We start from the raw sequence: 21,156 nt of genomic DNA, 5'->3' as shown, positions 1-21,156 counted from the left end.
TCTCCCTAGATTCATTTTCACAGGGACATTTGCTCACTTTGACCTCTCTTCCTTTTTTGTATTGTTAAAGAAGTTTTCATTATCAGTATTTATATTCCTTGATAATTTGCTCTTGTGGTCAAATTTCTTTGTCTGTTGCTCTCCTTTGCTGAATTCTGAATTCTTCCTACTCACAAGTGCTTTTACAAGCGTTGGCCTCTTCATATGCTTTTACTTTCAATTTAATGCTCTGCTTAACTTCCTTGGTTTATCCCTCTCAGAATCTTTCCTCCTTACTGGAATGCAAGTCATGTATCACATTCTTAAATGTGTGCCACTAATTCTTTACTGTCATTCCTGCTAATCTTGCCACCCAGTTCACTTTAGCAAACTCTATCCTTATTTCATCACAATTCCCTTTTACTGAAGTTAAATACAATTGTTTTCAATCCAAGTTTATCACATTCAAACTGAATGTAAAATTCATCATGCTATGATCACCCCTTCCTAGGGAATCTTTTACATGGAGGTCATTTATTTAAACTGCCTCATTACCTATAACCAGATCTAAGATAGTCTGCTCCCTGGTTAACTTCATACATACTACACCAGGAAACTATCCCTAATGCATTCTATCTTTTCCAATTTGATTTGCCTAATCAACTCGAACATTTAAAGTCACCCATAATTCTTGCTCTATTCCTATTACATGCTCCTATTATTTGTTGATTTGTAGCATTTCCACCAGAGTGGCTACTGTTTGGGGGTTTGTCCTCTACCCCTACCAATGCCTTCTTTCCCTTGCTGCTTTTTACCTCCAGCCAAATGGAGTCAATATTATTGAAGTCTAGGTCACCTGTTGCAATTGTCCTCATTGCATTCCTAACAGTACTACCCACCACCTTTTCAGTCCCCCCTGTCTCTCTGAAAGGTCAAACATCCCTGATTGTTAAGTTCCCCATTTTTCATCTCCTGGTAACCATGTTTCCCTAATGGCTACGAGATCAGATGCATTTCCATGATTTGTGCCATCAGTTTGTTTACCTTATTCTGAATGCTTCATGCAATAAGATACATTGTTCTATTATTGAGTTTTCCTAAAGTTTTATGGTTCCTTGGTATGATATGGCATTCACACATGCCTGCCTTTTCTTTTATTTTCTGGTAACAGTTAACATCATCATTGACCCACAAATTGACCTCCTTTTCTTCTGATTCTGTACTTTTCCATGCAACTGAATCCATCCCTTCCACTTATTTTTAAACCCCATCCACAGCCCTTGAAATACGATTCACCAAGCCTTTGGTCCCAGCATGATTCAAGTGGAACCTGTCCCATTGAAAAAAAACTCCCTCCTTTCCAGTTCTAGTGTCAATGTTCCATGAGTTCAAATCTGTTTCTCCCACGCATATAACTCTTTAATCTTGTTTGACCGTGTGACAATTAATTCATGGATCCGGTAGTAATCCAGAGATTATTACCTTTTTGGTTACACTTTTCAAATTTAGCCCCAAGCTGACCATGTTTCCTCAGCAGAAGCTCTCTTCTCTTTTGACCTACATTTTTGAAACCTATACAGATGAACTTTCCCCTCTTCTGAGTTTATTTGTAGCTCTGATGAGAAAACAGGCACCCAGAAGGCAACACAGCCTTTGGGATTCTTTGATCCAGGCCACAGAAAGCAGTGTCTATGCTTTAAACTATGATGATCCTGATTACAAATATGTTTCTCTTTTCTCTACCCTTTTGAATGGCTCCCTGTATCATAGTGCTGTGGTCAGGTTGCTCATCCTCCCTAAAGCCCCTGCTATTGTCTACACAGGGAGCAAGAATCTCAAACCTGTTAGAGAAACTCAATGACTGAGGCTCCTTGAGCACTACCTCCTGGATCCCTCTGCCTGGCTCACTCATAGTCACACCCTCCTATTCCAAAGCACTAACTGAATTTGAGGTAGTTAATTTAAGGCATTTGACTGCCTCCTGAAACAGAGTCCAGGTAACTTCCCCCCTCCCCAATGTGTCACAATGTTCAAAGCTTAGACTCCAGCTCATTTTCCGACTCACAAGTGGATTTACAAGCTTTGGCCTCCTCATATGCTTTTTCTTTCAAATTAATTCTCTGTTTAACTTCCTTGGTTTATCCCTCTCTATCCCTCTTGAAAATCTTGGAGTTTCTCAAATAAGCAACACTTGCTACAGATTAGTATAAGCCACAATGGGGTCTACCAGCTCCCAAATCATGCAGGTACCTGTCATTACATGGCCATGTATCTCTAGTTTATTTACTTAGTTTTTAACCTTTTTATGAAATTTCCCACTGATCTTTTGGTTACAATCTATAAATATTTCTTCTATTTACCTTCAAACTGAAAATAAATTGTATTAGTGGTTACTACCAATCAATGAGCGTACAGATTTTCTGTGATGTAACTCTGAGCTTTATGCCCAAATCTCGATCCTGGGCTTCAATTTATGCTGTTAAAAGAAAATCTAACAGGCTATTAACTGAGAGAGCACCCTATTGCCTCTGCACCAAATTTCCACACTGCTTCAAAATACCTAAATACTATATATTCACTTGGATTGTGTTTCACTCAGGATATGATCACTATTTCCTGGCCTCTCAAAGCTTACTGATCATGCACTTTTAACAAACCCTCCCTTAATAGAGTTGAAGTGAGCTGCAATCCTCAACTTGTCTTTCCTGCTTTTTACCTTACTGATTAAAAATCTGTTTATCTATTTCAGCCTTGAAGAAATGTAATAATCCAGCCTCAACCACCCTCTGTGGCAAATAATATCATAGATTCACAACCCTCAGAGAACAAATTCCTCTCATTCTCGGTCATAAATGTGCAAACCAGTAGCAAAGGAGGTGGCAGCAGAGTAGGCAGCATTCAGGCTCCTGTGCCCAGGCCTGTCCTTTTTCATTTGCATCTTTTGTTTTCTCTTTCCTTTCCTTCTACTCCCTTTTTTTTTCTCAAACTTGCCTAATAAAGACCGCTCTTCAGCAGGAGTGGGCTCGGTGTGGCAGTGTCATCTTCAGAGGCAGCGTGGTTACAGAGTCAGTTGGTCAGCCAGCCTGCGAAATTGAGAGTGGGACTCTTGCTTGGGAGTGGAGTAGGCCCCTGGCAGCAGCATGGCATGGGGTGGGAAGCCCAGAGCGGGACTCTAGCATCAGCATGTGGTTGCAGCAAAAAAAAAAGTTGGACTCTCTTGAGGTAATTTTTAAAAAAATTAAATTCAAATTTAACTCACTGGCACTTATTTCTGAGCAACAGTACACGATTTTCACTATTTTATATTAAATATATGTGACAGTAAAGGATATTCAAACCTCTTATTCTGAGATTATGCCTTCCAGTCCTAGACTGTACCAAAGAGAAACAACCTTTTGCATCTACCCCATCAAAACCTTAAGAATCTTGTATTTTTCAAGAAGATTGCTTTTCATTTCAGTGAGTAGAGACCCAATCTACTCGACCTCTCCTCAAAAGACAGTTACTTCAAACCTGGTATCAACTTAATGAACCTTCTTTGCACTGTCTCCAATGTGAGTACATCTTTCCTTAGATATAGGAACTAAAACCGTTCACAGTATTCCAGTTTCTCATGTGTCATGTCTAGGTTTTAGCAAAATGTCCTTGCGCATCTCACTCGTGTTTTTTGTACAATCAAAAAGCATTGGACAGGTGATTTTCTTACTCTTAATTTAAATATCGAGTATTTGGATTTTTTTTGCTGAAAATAATACGTATTGTAATATTAATAATAATTAAGCTATCAGTGAATGCCATTACTGCAAGATAAATCAGACATAAATGTCCAATATTTGGACATGAATAGTTAAACGTGAAAATTCGAGAACTGCTGTCAAAGGCATGCTGCTTCTACACAGGATGTGCTGGTGAAGTCCTTCTCAATAGACATAGTGGTGGCAATGCAGAAATGTTACTTTGCAATGCCTGTCCACTTGTTAAAATAGCTGAAAATGTGTTGCTGGAAAAGCGCAGCAGGTCAGGCAGCATCCAAGGAACAGGAGAATCGACGTTTTGGGCATCAGCCATTCTTCAGGAAGAAGGGCTGATGCCCGAAATGTCGATTCTCCTGCTCCTTGGATGCTGCCTGACCTGCTGCGCTTTTCCAGCAACACATTTTCAGCTCTGATCTCCAGCATCTACAGTCCTCACTTTCTCCACTTGTTAAAATAACAAACTAGGTCTTTCAGGGGTAAGTGACTCTTAAGAGTCGTGATGAGTGATAATTATTGTTGAACAAATATCTTTGCCTCTGAAAATTTGATTCTTTAAGTGTGGAATGTCATTCCCTCAAAATTAAGTCAATATTTGGAAGTTCTTAAAAAATATACTTTTACTGTTTTGATTCATTCTTTTATCTCTCTCCCTCAGTCCTATTTGTCATTTGCAATTCTGAATTTGTTTTCTGTAAATTCTTTAAATGTAATTTCTAATTTCTGTGTAATGCTTGCTGGCATGGGCTTTGTGTGGAAGATTTTCACTTAATACCTTCAAAATTAACAAGGGAAAGAGGTGATGAAGATGCATTCTGAAGCTGCATCTCTACTTTAGCCTACATTAGTGAAAAATGCCATCTTGGAAAAGGAATGGAAATTACTGCTTTCAATGCACATACAGAATATATTAAGGTGCTTATTAACAATGAAAATGCCTGACAGCACACATTAAAGAGGCTATTTCAGCAACTTAAGCAATACTGCCTCATAGAATGAAATTCTCCAACAAAAACAGAGTCCTTCAGAAATACTTGATGTGGTGTGGTGTGACGTCTATCTATTGAAATACAGCAGGTCTAATAGCATAGGATGAGAGAAAAGCAAGTTGTTAATGTTTAGAGTCCAATAACCCTTCTTCAGAATTTATTTCAAATTTCCAGCATCTGCAATTCTTTGCATTTATTATAATGATATTCCCCATTTTAGAATAATCTAGAATAAAATTAGAATAGTTAGGTGATTGCTTTTGACTACATCAATGATGGGCCAAAGGGTCCTTTTCTGTAGATCTCTGTGACTCCATGATTTTAACAACGACAAGCTCACAAAAAATAAACAAGTCAATGTTCAATTTATGAAGTGCTATTTGAATGCATATCACCTTTTACAATTCAATAGCAGATGAGTTTTTAAGTGGACTTTTGAAACACATTGGGATTCTTTGAGATGTTTTACTGAGGGTTTTCCAATATTGTACAAATGATTAGGGCTGAATGTTAATTTGGTTGATTTTGTTTGGAGGGGTTTTTGTTTTGTAGCTAAACAGAATGAGATCTCTTATTGTATCTTACTAAATGCACACTTGCAATTTTCTGCACAATGGAAAATGACAAAAGTCTTCAACCAGTGGTATCCAGCCTTCAGCTTTATCTGTCGGTGAGGACCCAGTCAACAAGATCCCTTTCTTAACAGCTGTTCCTGAAAATTTCAATTGAAAATCCATATATCTACATGAACATTCACCTGTCATAAAGATGTACAGCACGGATGTCCAACCCGTCCATGCCGACTAGATATTCCAAACCAATCTAGTCCCACCTGCCAGCACCTGGCCCATATCCCTCCAAACCCTTCCTACTCATGTATCCCTCCAGAAGCCTTTTAAATATTGCAATTTTACTAGCCTCCACCACTTCCTCTGGCAGCTCATTCCATTCACCATCTGCATGAAAACGTTACCCCTTGGGTCCCTTTTATATCTCTTATCCTCCCACCCTAAATCTATACCCTCTAGGTTTGGACTCCCTGACCTCAGGGAAGAGACTTTGTCTACTTATCCTATCCATGCGCCTCATGATTTTGTAAACCTCTCTAAGGTCACCCCTCAGCCTCTGACACTCCAGGGATAATAGTCCTTTTTAGATTAGATTAGATTACTTACAGTGTGGAAACAGGCCCTTCGGCCCAACAAGTCCACACCGCCCCGCCGAAGCGTAACCCACCCATACCCCTACATCTACATTTACCCCTTACCTAACACTATGGGCAATTTAGCATGGCCAATTCACCTGGCCTGCACATCTTTGGACTGTGGGAGGAAACCGGAGCACCCGGAGGAAACCCACGCAAACTCCACACAGTCAGTCGCCTGAGGCGGGAATTGAACCCGGGTCTCAGGCGCTGTGAGGCAGCAGTGCTAACCACTGTGCCACCGTGCCACCCACGGTCAAATAGTCCTAGTCTATTTGACCTCTCCCTATATTTCAAATCCTCCAACCCTGGCAACATCCTTGTAAATCTTTTCTGAACCCTTTCAAGTTTCACAACATCTTTCTGAAAGGAAGGAGACCAGAATTGCACACAATATTCCAACAGTGGTCAAACCAATGTCCTGTGTAGCCGCAACATGACCTCCCAACTCCTGTACTCAATACTCTGACCAATAAAAGAAAGCATACCAAATGCCTTCTTCACTATCCTGTCTACCTGCGACTCCACTTTTAAGGCGTTATGAACCTACACTCCAAGATCTCTTTGTTCAGCAACACTCCCTAGGACCTTACTATTAAATGTATAAGTCCTGCTAAGATTTGCTTTCCCAAAATGCAGCACCTCACATTGATTTAAATTAAACTCCATCTGTCGCTTCTCAGCCCATCTGATCAAAATCACATTGTAATCTGAGAACCTTTTTCGCTGAACACTACACCTCCAATATTGATGTCATCTGCAAACTTACTAACTATACCTCTTATGCTCGCATCCAAATCATTTCTATAAATGATAAAAAGTAATGTTCATGTTAACACTGTCCACACCCCAGCATCTCATATGTGCCACACAATGAGAAGTCATAATGGATAAAGTCCTCTCCCACTCCATTCCATGCTCTACTGTAATCCCCTATCTTATGAATACAGTTGTCCTCCTTCTCAATTGTCTCCCTTTTTCAAAATTCATGCAACCTCAATCCCTACAAATCAGTTCCCAAGTGTGATTCTCATTAAAGCAGACATTCTTGTGCCTTTCCCTTCCCTTGCCCATTACTTTTGCTGGACAATCCAGATGCTTTGACCAATATTCACCCGTCTTCATTTACCTAATCAGACAGCCCTAGATAGGAACTGCCGAGATTCCTGACTGATGGCTTTACAGCTCCCTGATTGTGTTAGACCTCGCTCCCCATACTGACTGTGACACAGTCCACAGACTGTAGAGACACAGACCTCCTGACACCCTAACTGGATGCCTGAACATGGCCACTCTCTTGACTGGTATCAGAAGCTGCTTTTAACTTACTGTACATAGGCCCAGTTGCTGCCATGGATTTCAAAAAGGATTATACCAGTAAAATCTTGAGTGAATGCTGCCCACTTACTACATAGGCAATGGATTTTTCCATATTGTATAGACTTGAGATTGATGGATTGATGTAGCATGGTGTCATGCATCAACGTGGATTTGCTCTTGATTAAGGACTGCTGCCAGCAAGGCAAGCACCTGGTTGTGTGACTGTTAATTTGCACAACAAGGCAGCAATGCTGTGAACCCAGAGGAATATACTAAGTGAGTGAATGCTACAAAAACAAATGAGCAACCTTGAGATGCAACCTGATCCAATCTGAGTTGGGTGCCTCTCCCTGCAAGCATAGATCCCTTGCAGTAACCTCTCAATACTCTGTACTGGAGCAACCTGCGATACAGGTGTGTTCTTCCTGAGCAACCAGCAAGTGGTTGTGTTAAGTAATGAGATGGATGGCAGTGGATTAGGACATTTTAGTTGGAGCTCATCCACTCCATCAATTTTTCTTTCTTTTCTCTTGTTGCTTGTGTTTCTTTTCATTTTTCTTTCTCAGCAACATGCTGAACTCCTGGCCATGGCATGAACTCGAACTCCTGGCCTAGAGAGGCTGTCTCCCCTTTCTGGCACTGTGGTGGTCTCTCTGTCCAGTGGGACAATCTCCCGGGTCTGGTATGGCAGTCTCTCAGCCGAGGCTGATGGTCTTTTAGCCAGGGGTGGCCTCCACGTGGACTTCTGAGGTGATCCCAGAGCAGTCTCCTGGTTGCGAGAGTCTTAAGGTGAAGTTTGGCAGTCTGGTGTAGAATGAAGGCTAGATGCTGTAATAAACCGGGTTGTTCTGAACTTTTTTTCTCTATTTTCTAAATAATTTCGACAATCTGCAATGCTGGACTTTTTTATTTCTTTAATTTTCCTGATTTTTTTTCTTAAGAACTTGTGCTGAAAAATTTGGACCTCGATACCTTGTACTTAAGATAACGCCATAAGTAGCGACTTGTAAACTTTTCATTGTACTCATTTACGAACATGTGACAATAAAGCTAATTCACTCAGAGGCAAGGACAGATTAGGGATAGTCAGCATGGTTTTGTGCAAGGAAAATTGTGTCTCAAAAACTTGATTGGAGTCTATTGATGAAATAACCAAAAGGATTAAGGAGGGTAGACCAGGAGATATTGTTTATATGAACTTTTAGTAAAGCCTTTGACAAGGTTTTCCATGGTAGACGAATTAGTAAAATTACATCACATGTGATTCAGGGTGAGCTTGCTAATTGCCATCCCTAGCCTTACCCGAAGACGCTGTATGGTCTATGCGACGTATGGAGAACAGAATAGCAGACAAAAATATATCCCTCCCTGATATGCTCAATGCATTTTATCCTCGTTCAAACAGAAGGTCAGCAAAGTGATGTCACTTGCCCTGACAGCCTCGGATGGATCTGTTCCCTCAGTCACCACTGCAGACGTCAGATCGGCCTTTCTGAGAGTGAACCCACAGAAAGTAACTGGCCCAGATGGAGTACCCAGCCATGCACTCAGATCATGTGCAGACAGCTGGAGGGAGTATTTGCTGACATCTTTGACCTCTCCTTGCTGTATTCTAAAGTGCCCACCTGGTCAAGAAGACTAACATCATCTTGGTACCAAAGTAAACACAAACAACGTCCCTCAATGACTATTGCCTGGTGCTCTGACCTCCATAATTATGAATCGAGAGACTAGTCATAGCTCATTTAAACTCCAGCTTCCCAGCCTGCCTTGATCCATTGCAGTTTGTCTAATTGGCACCAGCTCCACAGCACTCACCATTTCCTTCGCCCTATACTCATCCCTGGAACATAAAATAAGGATACCTATGTCAGCCCTCTACTTATTGACTATAGCTCCACCTCCATCACTATAATCTCAACCAAATTAATCTCCAAACTCTGACCCAGGTCTCTGCTCCACCCTCTGTAACTGGATCCTTGACTTCCTAAACCACAGACCATAATCAGCGAGGATGGACAACAGCACCTCTTCCATGACAATCCTGAACACCAGCAACCCGCAAGTTTGCATACTCAGACCCTTATTGTGCTCCCTGTACACTCATGACTGTATGGCCAAATTTTATCCAGACCCCATCTACAAGTTCACTAATGACACCACAGTTGTAGGCTGGATATCAAATGGTGATAAGGAATACAGGGAAGAGATCGAGTTCTTGGTGACATGGTTTAAAGATAAAAATCTCTCCTTCAAAGTCAGCAAAGCTAAGAGCTGATCATTGACTTCAGGAAGCATGGAGGAGGATGTGCCCCTATCTACATCAATTGAATTGAAGTGGGGATGGTTGCCAGCATCAAGATTTTAATAGTGACAATCGCCAGCAATCTGTTCTGGACCACCCATATTGATGCAATGGTCAAGAAGACATAACAATATCTCCTCTTCCTCAGGAGGCTGAGGAAATTCAGTATGTCTATAAGTTTTAAAGATGCACCATAGAAAACATTCTATCTGGATGCATCATGGCTTGGAGCAGCAACTGCTGTGTCCAGGGCCATTTTAAAAAAAACTACAGATTTGTGAATACAAGCCCAGTACATCACACAAGCCAAACTTCCACCTCCACCTTTTGCTGCCTGAGAAAACCAGCTCACGTCATCAAAGACCCTTCCACCCATTTCAATCTTTTCCAACCTTTTCCATCAGGCAGAAGATACAAAATCTTAAATACCCATACCAACAAGTTCAAGTGTAGCTTCTTTCCCGCTGTTATTAAACTTCAGAATGAATCTCTCAAATTTCAAATCTAATTGATCTTGCTTTTTGTGTACCTTCTTTGCAGCTGTAATTTTGTATTCCTCACTCTGTTCTATCACCCAATGATCTTTGTAGGGCGTGATCTGCCTGTACAGCACACAAAACAAAACTTTTCACTGACAATAATAAATCAAATTGAAAAGATTGGATACAAAATTGGCTTGACAGTGGGAGACAAAGGGTGGTGGTGGAGGCTTGTTTTATGGACCGGAGACCTGTGGCCAGTGATATTGCGTGGGGATAGGTACTGGTTCCACTTTTGTTTGTCATTTGGATGAGATTATAGTAGGCAGGGGTAGTAAGTTTGTCAATAACATCAAAACTGGTGGTATAGTGGACAGTGAAGAAGATTATCTAAGATTACCAAGTGATCTTGATCAATTCATTGATGATTGATTAATTGTCACATGTACTGAGGTATTGTGAAAAGCTTTGTTTATCAACAGTACAAGCAGATCATGGTAAGCAAGTATGTATTGATCAGAAAAACTTACACGGAGACATAAGATTACATTGCACTGGATATGCACCACGCAAGATCACCATTATTTGAGGCTCAAGAGTCCATACATCAGTCTAATAACAGCTGGGAAGAAGCTGTTCCTGAACCTGGTAGTGCAGCTTCTGTAACTTCTCCCTAATCAAAGAGGTTATAGGAGATCACTACTGGGGTGTGATAGCTCTTTGATGATGTTGACAGCCTTTCTGTGGCAGCGAGCCATGTAAATTGAGTCCATGATTGGAAGGTTGACTTCCATGAAAGTCTGGGCTGTGCAATTGGGTCAATGGGCTAAAGAGTGGCAGATGATTGTTTAATTTAGATAAATGTGAGATACTGAATTTTGCTAAAACAAACAAGAGCAGGACTTACACAATTAATGGTAGGGCCCTGGGTAGAGTAGTAGAACAGAGAGACTTACCAGTTCAGGTATATAATTCTTTGAAATTTGTCACAGATGGTTCAGAATACATTCTTGTCTTCATTGCTCAGACCTTTTGAGTAGGGGAGTTGAGATGTCATGATGTCATAAGGAGGCTGATGAGGCCTCCTCTGGAGTACTGTGTGCAGTTCTGGATACCCTGCTATAGGAAGGAAATCATTAAGCTGGAAAGGGTTCAGAAAAGGTTACCATGCTGTTGCCAGGAGTGGAGGTTTTGAGTTATATGGGGAGGCTGGATAGACTGGAATATTTTTCATTGGAGCATAGGGGGTTGAGGGATGACGTAATAGAGGTTTATGCAATGATAAGGGGCACAGATAAGGTGGGTAACAAGGGTATTTTCCCTGAAATGGGTGATTTCAAAACTAGGTGCCATATTTTTAAGGTGAAGGGAGAAAACTTTAAAAAGGACATGACAGGCTTTTTTTTAAACATGGAGTACTCATGAATGGAATGAACTGTCAGAAGATATGGTGGATGTAGGCACAGTTAGAGCATTTAAAGACATTTGGATAAGTACATGAATCAGAAAGGAAGGATACAGGCCAAATGCAGTCAAGTGGGACGAATTTAGTTTGGGGTTATGGTCGGCCTGGACTAGTTGGACCGAAAGATCCAATTCCATCCACAGTGACTCTTGGACTCTATGAGATATCATATTACTGCGTATATTTCATTTTCAATAAACTTCAAGATGTCTGACTAATTATAAACCTGACTCTTTCTGGTAAATGTTACTGGCCTAATGTATAGAAAACCATAAGCACATCATCTGGAGAGAAAGAGAGACAGGAGGGTGAGGTTGACTGAAATGGACTGTAATCCCCACCTCCTCCATCAAGACCTCCAGTGTAGTATACAAGTAACTGCATACCTTCTCACTTAGTCTTTGAGCCGTCTTGAACTCCACCATTGTGTCAGCCAATAAATGCTCCACCTTCAAAATAACGAACTTGAGGACTGCTCCACAAAATATGATTTTATAAGAGGGCTCTCCTGCTCCTTGGATGCTGCCTAACCTGCTGTGCTTTTCCAGCAACACATTTTTCAGCTCTGATTTAGTACTTGTAGGCAAATTTAAATTAGGGTAATAAGAAGAAAAAGTTATGCAATTATATAGTACCTTTCACAACCATTGGCAACATGAAAGTTCATTTCACTCAATCCAGTATTCCTGATGTATGGTTACCATTTATAATATAACAATTCTCACAGCTAATTGGTACAAACCACCTCCCACAATAAGCAATGTGCTATTGATCAGTGAAGCTGTTTCTATGATACTATTTGAGGGGTAAATATTGACCAGGAGACCTGAAAGAAACTCTCATGTCTTGCTTCAAAAAAGCCAAATTGCTTAATTTACATTCAGCTGGAAGGGCAGATGATACTTAATTTATCATGTTATCTGAAACAGCACCACAATTCTGTAGTGGAGTGTCAATCCTGATTTTGGTGTTTAACTTCTTTGTTGGACTTGAACCTAGCACTGAGGCTCAGACAGAACTTGGTTTGCTTGTCAATTGGCCTCATAGATCGCAAGACATCTAGGTAATTAATTAAGCAGGTATATGAATACTTGACTTTATCAGCTGAGACATAGATCAGGGCGGCAATACCAGAAATAAATGTAAGTTGATTAGCTACATTATTGTGTGCATTTTTGGAATTCATGTTGTAAGAGGGACATACAGTCATACAATGGTATAGCATGCAAACAGATGCTTCAATCCATGCTGACCAGATATCCTGAATTAATCTAACCTTATTTGCTAGCATTTGGCCCATATCCGTCTAAATGCTTCCTATTCATATACCCATCTAGTTGCCTCTTTAGATGTTGTAATTGTACCATAATTGCAGTGATAGGGTGCCCAGGAGATCCTTGGACTGAAGAGTTTTAGTTATAAAGAGAGGTTGGCTATGGACCAAGTGTTTGAAAATGGGATCAAAATAATGAGGTGGTTGCTTTTGATCATTGCAATCTCAATGGGCTGAATGACCTTGTTCTGTGTTGTGTGATTCAATAACTCAAACTTTGTGATTCAGAGGCCAGGTTATGACTTAATGGACCATAGTTAATATGTAATTGAAACCAAACTTATCTTCCAAATTCATGCTTTCAAACATGTGCTGTTTTATTTTATTTGCACAGCACCCCCCTCATAAACTACTGATCTGTTACTAAAATGACTCAATATGTTAAAGATTGAGGTTTCTTTAATCCAATTGGTTGAAGAATCATTACTGTTTCTTATCTTGTTCACAGTCAATATGGTCCACTGTAGAGAGAACAGAGCAACAACTTGTGCAGGTCTTGCACTGGTAAAGATTACTTACAGCTTGCTGTGGTGTGGAAAACATTAACATTATGTAGAAAACATCTTATTATACCTTCACCTTGCCACAAAGCTAGAAGTGACAGAAAGATCATATGATTTTATATCACTTTCTATGATGATGCACTTGGTATGCTGCAAGGGAATTTATTTTGGCCTGTGCCATATCTACAGCCACTGGATTTTATAATTGGATTGCATCAGCTGATTTATTCAGGATTCTTCCCCACCACACCCCCCCACCCCCCCCACCCCCATTCGTAATTTGAGATGATAATTTCAGAAATAAACATTGCTAGTTTATATTACTTCTGATTGTTTCTAAAAAAAAAACTCAGAGTTTTGGCAACGATGAAAAATAAACAGTATTAAGTTGCAAGCAGGATGACAATTCGGCGATTGTTAAAACAAATAAAGTGCATCTCCTACAAGGGTGACTGCTTTTATAAAATGTCCAAACCTGCGAAGTGCTGCAGAAAGGCAATCAGTCATAAGAATTCTGTAAAGCAGTATGGTTACAGGTGGAATGTAAATAGAAGACTTACTTCTAGACACATCAGCAGTACTCACATCTAGTGAGTGCTACTACACACCAAACTTTCCTACTGTTCTTTGTTTATTGCAACATGACAAGGCTGCCCACATTTTAAACAATTGAGCATGTTTAGATGCTTTCATATTGACATCTGTGTCTTTAGTTTTCACTTGATGTGAAAATGAATCTCCAGTATCCCACAATCAAAGCAAACCAGAATTACGCAGTTTCCGGAACAACTAGGTCTTGTTTAGACCATCTGTGGTATTCCAAGCCCTGTTATGTGAGAAAATTTCATTTCTTGTTCACACTTCTGTGGCCAGAGATGTTTTACAAATTATGATTTGAGGAAGTGAAAAGGATTTGATTTGTTTTGTAGAAACTTAGAATAAGTGGTTTCAGCATGAAAGGAGGCCATTTACCTTCCCATCGGCAGAAGTGGGTACTGTAGATGCTGGAGATCCGAGTCAAAATTAGAATGGTGTTGGAAAAGCACAGCAGCTCAGGCAGCATCCGAAGGATAGGAAAATCGACATTTCAGGCAAAAGCCCTTGATTCCTGATGAAGGGCTTTTGCCCAAAACATCAATCTTTCCTGCTCCTTGGATGCTGCCTGACGTGCTGTGCTTTTCTAGCACCACTCTAATAATTTATCTTCCCATGTCCATGCTCACCCTCTACAAGAACAACTCATCCAGTCCTGAATTGTTTTATTTACTTTCAGATAATTATCCTTCGATGGTAACTAACTCCAAAGCAATTCTATCATTATTCCTCTGTCAGAATAGAAACCACTTTTGTGGTTATAGTGGGGGGAACAATACAGAGTGGATATATAAGAACTGTAGGAAACCAAGACACTCTGACCATATTGGAAGAGAAGGGTTCCTACCATGCCCAATGCCCCACCACCAATGATATATTTCCCTCCCCACCCCTATCTGCATTCCCTCTGCAACTCCCTTGTCCACGCTCCATACCGACCCACCTTCCCCTGCCATCGCAAAAAGTGCAATACCGACACCCGCACTTCCCCTTCCCCCTCCCCCCCCCCCCCCCCCCCCCCCCCACCTCTGTCCAAGGCCCCAAAGAATCTTTCCACATCTGACAGAAATTTACCTGTACTTGCAAATACATCATTTACTGCATCCGTTGCACCCGATGTGGTCTCCTCTACACTGGGGAGGTGAGGTGCCAACTTGTGGATCATTTCGGGGAACATCTCTGGGACACCCGCACTGACCAATTCCACCGCCATGTAGCTGAACACTTTAACTCCCCCCCTCCCCCTCCACCGAGGACATGCAGGTCCTGGGCCTCCTCCATCACCAAACCTGAACCACCTGGAGGAAGAATGCCTCACCTTCCACCTTGGCACCCTCCAACCCACACGGGATCAATGTGGATTTCACCAGTTTCCCCATTTTTTTTTCCCCGCCCTCAACTTATCCCAGTCCCAACTTGGCACCTTCTTCTTGAGCTGTCCTATCTGTTCAACTTCCTTCCCACTTATCTGCTCCACCCTCCTCTTCAATCTATCACTTTCACCCTCACCTTCATCTACCTACTGCATTTCCAGCTACCATCCCCCGTAGCCCCACTCCTCTCCCATTTATCTCTTGGCCCACAAGCCTCATTCATGATGAAGGGCTTATGCCTGAAATGTTGATTTTTCTGTTCCTCGGACACTGCCTGGTTGGCTGTGCTTTTCCAATGCCACACTCTTTGGCTCTGATTTCCAGCATCTGCAGTCTTCACTTTTTCTCCCAGTGGAATAATCTGCCATGTTCGGGAACCCAAACACAGTGTTATTCGTTATTTCACTGCAGTCAAATGACAGGCAAGCACAAAGTCTCAGCAACCTTAGCCTTTTCCAAGCATCCCAGTGGATGATACAAAAGTGACATTTAGATAGTGTTTCTGATCACAACTAGATGTCAAAAAACACTTCAGAACTAGTGCACCAATATTATTCAGTGATCCAAAACAAGAAGTGCTGCAGCTAATTAGTAAACAACATACTTTCATCATCTGCAATGTGTAAAAGGCCACATAAGCAGTTTGTTTGTGAAAATCCTTGAATGTTGGCTGGGATACTGGAGGTAGCTCTTCTGTTTTTACTTGAGATTGTGCAATTTTTATATCTGTCCAAGCAAAGATACAGGGTCTTGCTTTATCATTTCATCCACAGTATCTCCATCAGTGTAGCATGTCCTCAGAACTAAACATGATGTTTACAAGCAAGCTCTGGAGTAAACCTTGAGTGCAGAACTTTGTTACTCAGAGGTGAGAGACCTGTCAACGAAATAATGGCTAACATTTGGCATCATGAGTGACAGTCAGTCCTCCGTGAAACACGCTATACTGTATTCAATAGATTCTTGGACTGTGTTAAAAAAGTCACTATTTATAACATGCTCAGGAGGATGGAGCAGAACATGATACAATCCCTGTAGAGATGAATAGCTTTTTGTTTTAAATTCACAATTCTCGGCTTCTGTCGGAAATAGGGCAGGGACAAGGTTTCACACTGAGTCTCTCACTGTAACACACAAAAACTAAAATCAATATGTACCAGACAGTGTTTAAAGGTAACCAGACATCAAACTGGTGAAAAGGTACTTTCACATTTAGTTTATTAATGCAGCCAACATATATCTGTCAACCACATTTCTGGAAGATGTGCAGGGAAGATTACTTCTTAATTAGTCTGTTTTCCAACAGGCCTCCTTTTCACTGACACACTGGGTTGAATCTATCAGTGTTCTTTTGAAAATAGTTCCAGTAAGAGAGTGAATCAGAATCCCTGCAGTGGGGAAACAGGCCCTTTGGCCCAACAAGTCCACACCGACCATCTGATGAGTAACCCACCCAGACCCATTCTGGATTAGTGGTGCTGGAAGAGCACAGCAGTTCAGGCAGCATCCAAGTAGCTTCGAAAATCGACATTTCGGGCAAAAGCCCTTCATCAGAAATAAAGGCAGTGAGCCTGAAGCGTGGAGAGATAAGCTAGAGGAGGGTGGGGGTGGGGAGAAAGTAGCATAGAGTACAATGAGTGAGTGGGGGAGGGGATGAAGGTGATAGGTCAAGGAGGAGAGGGTGGAGTGGATAGGTGGAAAAGAAGATAGGCAGGTAGGACAAGTCCGGACAAGTTATGGGGACAGTTACTGAGCTGGAAGTTTAGAACTAGGGTGAGGTGGGGGAAGGGGAAATGAGGAAACTGTTGAAGTCCACATTGATGCCCTGGGGTTGAAGTGTTCTGAGGCAGAAGATGAGGCGTTCTTCCTCTAGGCGTCTGGTGGTGAAAGAGGCCCAGGACCTCCATGTCCTCGGCAGAGTGGGAGGGGGAGTTGAAATGTTGGGCCACGGGACGGTGTGATTGATTGGTGCCGGTGTCCCGGAGATGTTCCTTAAAGCTTCAACAGTTTCCTCATTTCCCCTTCCCCAACTCCTGCAAACACTGGGCAATGTGCAAACTCCACACAGACAGTTAGTCACCTGAGGCAGGAATCGAACCCAGGTCCCTGGTGTTGTGAGGCAGCAGGGCTAACCACTGAACCACTATGCAGTTCCACCCACACTGAGTATTCCAGAACTTACATGAGCAAGGCACTATAACTCCTTGTTAATTAACTCTGCATAAGTCTTGTTTATTCTCTCTTTGTCTTCACTGATAGAAAAAACAGTTTCCAACCACATGTGTAACAGGTGGTTATTGTGAAACAGCCTTTTACGGGCCTTTAGAACAGCAGCCATGTTTCTCTGTCTGTCTGTCTGTCTCTTTCCCCCTTCTCTCATTGTTTCCATTTTCTTTCCTATAATAATCTGAGCACATGCACTTGTCACCAGGCAACTGCTTAACATGATAACCATTCATCACATTAAGAACATTCTGTTTTACTTTAAACTAAAGGAGACACTTTAAAACCTAGCTACCTTGTAAAGTTTACATTTGTAAGGTATAAAAGTTTGGATAGATTGATTTAGGTAAAAGGAATGAAGGAATAACAGAGCAGGGTAGCTAAAACTCATTCCAACTTCTTATCTGGAGATCAAAAAAGCCCACAGATAGGCTGAGCTAAATGTTGCAACTTCAATTTTTTTCTTGAGAGAACCATTAAGGAAATTGAGCCTGATAAATGCATTGAAAATGATACAATATCCTAATAAAATCACTCATCCAGAATGTCTGATGGCAGATCATTGGAATTCATCAATATATAGCACAAAACTTGAAAGCAGTAGAAAAATTCCCTGTGGACATTCAGGACCATTTGGTTTATCCATTGCAAGTCAAAATTGCATGAATGAACATTACTCTGCATGGGCTTAGATTCCTCTCTATAGCCTGAAGAATGACTTCAACTCTGTCGGAAACCTAGCAATAGTCACTATCAGCAGAATCCTTACAAATTTATAAAAAGTTCTGGGACAGCGACATTTGTGTCCTGATCCAGCACTTGCTGCCAATGTGCTTGCTGACATGATCGTTCCAAATGTATTACATAAGTTGCAACCTCCTATATTGTTGCTGTCCAATTAAGAATAGTGGATGCCTTTCTGTGGCAGACTACTCAAACAAGGCCAGGACAGCACCCATTTTGAGAATTTCTAGGTTAGGGTTAGGTAAGAAACATGGGGTGGTTGTAGAGGACTGTGAAGGTGGAGACTGGTGTCCAGTAGTGTTCCAAAGGGATCAATATTTGTCCATTGTTGCTTGTGATATTTATAAATGATGTTGATGAGAATATGGGGGGAAATGATAAATAAGTTTGAGGATGACCAAGATTGGCTGGTTGGTTGATTATGTGGAAGAAGATCTCAGGTTGCAGGAAGATATAAACAGGTCAGCATGGTTGCTCAGTGGTTAGTACTGCTGCCTCACAGCGCCAGGGACCTGAGTTCGATTCCAGCCTCGAATGACTGTGTGGAGTTTGCACATTCTCCCCATGTCTGCGCAGGTTTCTTCTGGGTGCTCTGTTTCCTCCCACAATCCAAAGATGTGCAGGTTAGGTGAATTGATCATGCTAAATTACCCCTGGTGTTCAGGGAGGTGCATTAATTAGGAGTAAATGTGGAGTAATAGGGTAGAAGAATGTGTCTGGGTGGGTTACTCTATGGAGGATTGGTGTGGACTTGTTGGGCCAAATGGCTTGTTTCCACATTGTAGGGATTCTAGATTGTTATGATGGGCAGACCAGTGGCAGATAAAATTTAACAAGCATGAATGTGAGGTGATGGACTTTGGAAGATAAGAGAATACTCTAAAAGGACACTTGGAAGCTCAGAAGAACAGACAAATCTTGGGTGTTTGTCCACAATCCTTATAAGTGGTGAGACAGATTATAAGGATAACTTAGAAGGCATACTGGTTGTTTGCTTTTATCATAAATTGAGAACAGGAGGTTATTTTGGAGCTTTGGTAAAACCACAGTAGGAGTACCGTACGCTATTTGGTCATTACACTATAGGAAGGATGTGATTGCACTGAAACAGTGCAGAGGAGATTCATCATCATGTTGCATGGGATGAAGCATTTAAACTATGAAGAGTCATAGAGATGTACAGCACAGAAACAGACCCTTTGGTCCAACTCATCCATGCTGACCAGATATCCTCAACAAATCTAGTCCCATTTGCCAGCACTTGGCCCATATCCTTATAAACTCTTTCTATTCATAGGGGCCAAGTGCTGGCAAATGGGACTCTGCCTTTCCAAAATACAATACCACATACTTATCTAAATTAAACTCCATCTGACACTCCTCAGCCCATTGACCCATCTGATCAAGGTCCCATTGTGTTCTGAGGTAACTTTCTTTGCTGTTACCTACACCTCCAATTTTGCTGTCATCTGCAAACTTACTAACTATACCTCTGATCTTCACATTCAAGTCATTGATATCAATGATGAAAAGCAGTGGACCCAGCACTGATCCTTGTGACACACCATTGGTCACAGGCCTCCAGTCTTAAAGACAAAACTTCATTACCAAACTCTGCCTTCTACCTTCAAGCCAGTTCTGTATCAAAATAGCTAGTTCTCCCCTTATTTTATGAGATCTAACCTTGTTAACCCACCTCCCATGAGGAACCTTGTTGAATGCCTCACTGAAATCCATATAGATCACGACGACCGGTCTGCCCTCATCAATCCTGTTATTTCTTCAAAAAACCTTTTCAAAAAAGAGGCTGGATGGGCTTATGTTGCTTTCTTTGGAGCAGAGAAGTGTGAGAGGGAACCAGATAGAAGTGTATAAGATAATTAATGGGCATGGACAGCTACTGTTCCCCATAATTGATGGATCAAGAACAAAGGGGCACAGTTTTAAAGCAAGAGATATTGTGGGGATTTGAGAAAAACATTTTTAACACAGAATGTGCTGGATGTCTGGAATACTCTGGGAGCATAGTTGAGGTGAGTAAGCTTATGACCTTTAAATAGGACTTAAAGTGATAATTGAAGTGTCATATCATTCAAGACTATGCAGGACTAGTGTAGGAGAAAGTGAGGACTGCAGATGCTGAAGATCACAGTCAAGAGTATGTTGCTGGGAAAGCACAGCTGGTCAGGCAGCATCCGAGAGGCAGGAGAATTAATGTTTCGGGCATAAGTCCTTGATCAGGACTAGTGTAGGTAATAAATAATGTTTGGCAGTACAGACTTGATGGGCTGAAGGACATCTTCTGTATTATATGATACTGAATAGGGTGCTACTATGATTGGAAAGTGGCTGTGAGGACATTCCTCCCCACCACCACCTTCCAACTTGAAGTGCTCTTTGAATATGTCTCAATTTTCTTAAAAAGTGGTCCAAAGCTTCCCAGCCACTATTGTGCAGGTCTTTGTATTCCTAGCCAGGGAAGTCTTACATTTCTGCATATTGCTCAAACTACCCTTGCTCAGCAGACACATTATCCAGTGAAGATATTAAAAAATACATTTTGATTATAAAGTATTGTTGTGGTTCTGTTCGCCAAGCTGGGAATTTGTTTTGCAGACGTTTCGTCCACTGTCTCGGTGACATCCTTAGTGCTTGGGAGCCTCCTGTGAAGCCTTGTTATAATAAATATAAGAAGTATTGTTAACAAAACCTAGACCTGAATCTGAATTGCCCTTCAAAATGAGTGGCACGGTGGCACAGTGGTTAGCACTGCTGCCTCACAACGCCAGAGACCCGGGTTCAGTTCCCGCCTCAGGTGACTGTGTGGAGTTTGCACATTCTCCCCGTGTCTGCGTGGGTTTCCTCCGGGTGCTCCGGTTTCCTCCCACAGTCC

This window comes from Chiloscyllium punctatum, chromosome 9 (genome assembly GCF_047496795.1).
Source record: "Chiloscyllium punctatum isolate Juve2018m chromosome 9, sChiPun1.3, whole genome shotgun sequence".
Classification (NCBI taxonomy): Eukaryota; Metazoa; Chordata; class Chondrichthyes; order Orectolobiformes; family Hemiscylliidae; genus Chiloscyllium; species Chiloscyllium punctatum.
Note: the sequence above shows the minus strand (reverse complement) of the source record.